Raw genomic sequence first — 6,000 nt, forward strand, 5'->3', positions numbered from 1 at the left:
CTGGAGCTCTGCGACTTCCCATCCGTCTTGTGACAGAGTTATGCTGATCTGAAAGAACTCTGTGACTTTGAGTAAGTTGTTATCAACGGACATAGCCACAAGCACTCTTGGCAAATGGATCCAAGGAGGCCTACAGTGTCTGGCTGTCTCCACGCCAACCTCCTGGTCTGTAGAATTTGCACAATGCTCTAACTCTCCAAGTTAAGTGAAGGGCTCAATGGAAATGTTATTATAGGCCTTTCCACTTTAATTAAATTTCCTACAGGAGGCTTTTCCCAGTTTTGCTGGAGCCTGTCTTACGACTAGTGCAGAACCACTGAGCAGGGTCATTAGCCTGCTAATTGTTAAATGCATGTAGATGCTCTGAGGGCTCAGCTGTCAACAATATTGTGATTATTACTATTTATTGGTGAGGTGTTCTCTTCCCCACGCTTTGTAGGTCTTGTGTTCCTGAATTATTGGAGTCATACTGACTTCCAGTAATAAAATCACTTGCTTTATCTCTAAGCCTGGTGACAATTCTGTCGTGATTAACTCTTTCCCAACTTCTTGAACCTGAGAAATAGATTATTCTATTACAAGGACCTCAAAATGATACAGGTATTTCCCCCCTTTTGAAGATAACACACCTTCACAAAATGTCAGACACTTCTTATATACTTTCTCATTTAGTCTTCTCTACATCCTTGTGTGTATCTGTCATTATTGTGCCCATTTTGTAGATGGGAATACTGTTCACACAGGGTTTGCTTGTTTGCTTTGTTTCTAAGTAACCGATCTTTCAAATGTCACACAACTAGTAATTAGCAGAACTGGGATATGAACTCAGGAGACTGACTTCAAGCTTAACTACTTCACGCTTAACTACTGCGCTATTCTACTTTACTTTCTTGTACTGTTTTTAAGTTGTTTTATCCATTATAGTTGTAGCCATGACTACTTGTTTGCTTGTTTATCAAAAATATGGTCCTGAGTAATTAGGATGTATTTTTCAGCATCATTTAATTTTTGTAAAACAAATTCTCCCCGCCCCCAACACACACACATACAATTATGCACACGTATACCCTGAATTTAGACATGTAGAATTTGGTGCATTTTCCTTTTCATAGGATCAAATCGTTCTCTTTCTCATACACAGTCACCTTACCAGTTCTTCCAAGGTGATCTAGAACCTTTTACTTGTAAGCCTCTTTGGAAATTAGGAGGACCTTTTTGAGAAGGTAGAAGTGTCCCTGATAAATATGGAATTCCAGGGAAGGTATACATACGGTCTGGACAGCTGGACAAAATGGTTCTTGTCTTCAAATAGGTTGAAGTAATGCCTGAAACCTCTTTCGACCTGATTTCATTTCACCTTGGAAACTACCCACATGGCATATTGGGTTGGATCAACACACCCTATGCATCTCTTTGGAGAAGAAGCAGTTCAGAATTTCCCTTCTAAGGGTGATGGCAGGCTGTGACAATACCAGACAGTGGTATGCAATGTGACCAGCAATAAGCAGTGGAGACAAGACACCTGGGTCAAGCCTTGGCCTTACCCCTTATGAGTCTTGTGGCCCCAGGCACATTACAACCTCTTTATTCCTTCAACGTGAGCCTGACAATACCTGCCCTCCTGCTAGACTCTGCAAAGGGTTAAGGGAGATAACGCGGGAAAGCTTCCCGGTGTGGTGGCTGGCACCCAATAGGCCCCCACCAAATGTGGCAACTACACCTGCCAGGCTAGTGAGGCTGACCTAAGAACACTCCGGGAAGCATCCAAACATATTTCCTGCAAGAAAATTTGTTAAAATGAGCATATTGCTAGATCTCAGATCCCCAATTTCCAGAGGTATAACAGAAATGAAGTTTTAGTCACTTCACAATGAAATAGCAAAGAAACAAAATGGAAAACAAGTGATCACTTATTAGAAGAATGTCAGAGACATAAAGATGTAATCTCTAAGAATCATTTTCATTCTTCTAGGTCTTGGATTTGGGGGATAGATTATTTAGATTCTTCTTTTTTAAAAAGTTTCTTTAACTAGCTTTTTAAAGGTTTTACCATATGATAGGACAAAAAGTATAAATCATAGTAACTGTAACAGAATAAAATGCATCTTACCCCCTTAGGGACAGTGAAAATTATGTGGACAGGACCCAAAGAAAACACTTTAACAGTATTGTTTGCTGAATAGGATTCCTGTAACTAAATCAAAAACATTATTTTCATGGGCCCGCTACCAAAGCATAGAAATAATTTTATTACAGCTTCAAATTTCTAGAGATGATTTTGTGAGGTGACTTTATGAATGATCGTTTTCATCTTTTAAAGATAAATGTTGATGAATACACAAAAGAATCAACTCTAATCTTCAGGGCGTGTGAGTCTCAGATTCAAGACGTATGTGATCTGTTTCTTTTTCCTCTAAGAAATAGGAATCTCCCCTATGTGTCTGTGCTATTGCACAGAAACAAAAACTTACTTTCCGTCACTCTGGGTAGTGTAGTTGGTGGCGACAGAACCCATCAGGCTTCCAGTTCCAGCCATTTCTCCTCCCTGGAAGCATTGAAGCTCCCTGCAGAAACCCACCCCAGCACTCCTGCCCCTAGTACTATGAGCTTCCAAAGAGGTTATTTTTGTTGTAGGTGGCTTACAATTCACTAAAGGAAGGTGAAAGATGATTCTACACCTCTACAGCTATATAGCTTCTGGAGAATTGTTTGTTTATAAAATAAAGCGAGATTGGAGGGGATGTTCTGTGACAGTGAGAGAGGCCCAGGATCAATGATTTTATAGCAGCAGTGCTGACTGTGCTCTGGACAGCAAAATGAGACCACAAAAACGTCCCTCCCTGTTGCTGTCTAAATGTTGTGGTAGATGTGGGGTTGTGTGTTAGGTGTCATTTTGCCTTTAGAAAAGAAGAGAAGAAAAAGCAACTGAAAATATCTCTGCTGGCATTTGTTCATTCATTCATTCATTCGTGAAATATCAGTTGAATGCCTCTTGGTTGGCAAAGTCCTGTGTAGTTGCTATGGAGATCAGAACAAGGCCCAGGGAGAGGGCAAGGGAGGCACTTGGCTCAGGGCCATCACAAAAAGCTCAGGAATGAAGATAAATAACACCTTAGTGCAATATTTTAAGAAATCAAAATTAATGCAAAGAAAAAATCTATAATGAACAAAATATCAAAATTTCTAATAAAGACAGAATCATAACAGCACCATACCAGGCTACACTAAAGCCTGAAGCAAAAGGAAAAAATACTGATTCTGTATTTATTTAAAATATTGATATTTATTTAAAATGTTCATCATAGTTTTTTTGCACTCATTTTTTTTTCTTTAATGTCACATTAAAATGTTGTTTGTTGTTTATTTTGACTGGGGTGTTTTGTTGTTGTTGTTGTTGTTTTGTCTCAGCCCTGATGGGGATTTGGAGATCTTGCTCTATACAAATTACTGTTATTACAAGGAAAAAACTAATAAATGCAACGTGAGAGGTTGTGGATAGATGGTCATAGGTGCCAAGAGGAAGGATAGAATATTTCTACAAGGTAGTCAGTGGAGGTTTTGGAAGAGCATGTGTTTGAACAGGACCTTACCATGCTCTGGTTGAAGATTAATAGAGAGAAGATTCCAGAAACCCAATCAAGCTTTTAAGTGGAGAGAGAAGCATTACTAGGTCAGAATAAGGGAAGGGAGCCCACAGGCTATAAATGGAGAAAGTGGGCCAGGTACTGATGGAAATGTGTGTTTATAGGGTGCAGAGCATGCCTGGGAGTCCTTCCTGTGGCAAGGAGGAGGCTTGGTAGGGGTGGATTCATTTTACAACCACCTTATATAAACAAGACCCTTCTTTCCAGTTCTGTGGATGGAGACAGAAGTCAGTGTGTGGAAACGAGTCAATAAATCATGCCGAGGAATGGTGAAGGAGGCCTCTTGTACCTAGAAGATATTTTCATTCATCCGGTTAAATCTTGCTTCCAGGACTAATTTCTAACTCAGCGAGCAGGATTCTGTAGTGGTCAAGATCTATGCCAACAACAAAAATCCTAATGTAGAAAACCAAACTGTTATAAGCCACCATTACACAAAAACAGAGGTGAAATCTTGAATTCAGATCCCCTAAAAATTAATATCAGAGATAGTATCAGGGCTAAGCTAGAGGGTTTGATTCTGAATCCTATAATTCATTCAGGGATCACCCTCTTTTATTCACTACGAACCACCTTTGGTTTTTCAGGTTCAGAAGCAGAGATTGCAGGAGGTTGTTTGGACCCAGTTCTCTGTTTTGAACAAGCTGGATCATTTGTATGTGTCTATACCAACCCAGCCTGGAAGAGCGTAGTGCTGGCAGAGAAGATATTTGATACGCAGAGTGAAAGGAAGTGTTAAAAATAAATAAGGGGCATAAAAAATAATTATATTTTGTAACAATATATATGCTAGTAATATTGATTTGATCAACATATCTCAATGTTGGACCCAAAAAATTTGTATAATCAATTTTGATTGAATAAAAATTTTTTTAAAAAGAAAAAAATAGTAATAATAATAATTAGCAGAGATCACCTGATCCACAAAAAAGTATACCCTGGACTGTTTGTGGGCAAGCAGCAGGATGGTCACCACAAACAACTATTTGTTTAGTAAATAAATGAACAGCCCAAACCCTGCTGATCATCTTTTTCAAAAATTAGCTCAGTCATATAATATTTAATTGGGAGGGGGAGAAATGAACCAACCAAAGATTAAATCAATGGCATTTTATGCCCCTGAAAGAGGTTCACAGTCCTTTTCCAGGAGGAGTGACAGTATTTGCCTTCAACTGGATGGATTTAAACCCATAACACTAAAGCTTTACCTTACCCAGATCTCTACCTTCTCAGGAAACCAAATGATCTAGTTACCAGTCCAGAAAAACAATCTATCTTAATAATGAAAAAGTTTTGGTCTAAACTGTTCACTTTTTTACTTCCAGTAGAGTGAGAGGACACAGTTTTTCATAGACTCAAAGGCTGTAAGCATTGAAGGGGAACGTGGCTGTCACTTCATCCAGTGGCTTTCAGACACTTGATAGCAGTGGAATTCTTTCTCCAGTGGAGTCCTAACTGCTCCCCCAGTATATAAATGAGACGAAAAGGAACTGCCCTGATTGGAGTGGGGAAAGGGATTGAAAATCTCTTGTCACAGCCTTCACCTTCCACCAAATAAAGGCAGATAAAACACTTTGATTTTCTCAAAGTCACACAGATGTAAAGGACGAGTTTGGGATGCAGCTCCTGACTCCAGGTTCCTGGCTTGACCCAGATGGGATGCCAAACCCAAATGGAGTTATTTCCCATTGCAGTGTGTGTGCCCACATGTTTGTGGATTTGCTGTAATTTGACAAAGGTCAGTGCTCCCCAACCTTCTACATAACAGGACCCACATATGGCATCTGTAAGGCACACTGGGGTAACAACAGCCAGAAGCCCTAGGGGATTGGGGGGTTCTGAGCCTGGTCCAGCCATCCTGAGAGGTGAGAAGAACCTGTAACCCATCCCTAAGGGGAACACAGGACATGCAGCTATATTATTTTCACTCCACAAAATTGTCTTAGCATCTCTTTGGCCAAGTCCCCAACTTAAAGGCTGAGGTGGGAATGAAATTGAATAAGGCCATGAAAAACATCTCTGACCAGTGCTGTCAAAGAAAGATCAACCAGGTGTTACCAGAGCACGGGGAGTATATTAGTCCATTTCTGTGGCTTATGACATAAATACTGAAACTGGGAAATTTATAAGAAAATGAAATTTATTGCTTACAGTTTCAGAGGCTAGGAAGTCTAAAGTCCAGAGAACACATCTGCTGAGGGCCTTGTTGGTAGTGACACTACATAATGACACGGGGTCTCACGTGGCAAATATAATGGAGCAGAGAGAGAGAGAGAGATACTTTCATGGGCTCTCCTTTGAAAGCCCTCAGAACCATGCCCATGACCACCATTAAACCATCAATTGGATTAATCCA

This window comes from Cynocephalus volans, chromosome 7 (genome assembly GCF_027409185.1).
Source record: "Cynocephalus volans isolate mCynVol1 chromosome 7, mCynVol1.pri, whole genome shotgun sequence".
Classification (NCBI taxonomy): domain Eukaryota; kingdom Metazoa; phylum Chordata; class Mammalia; order Dermoptera; family Cynocephalidae; genus Cynocephalus; species Cynocephalus volans.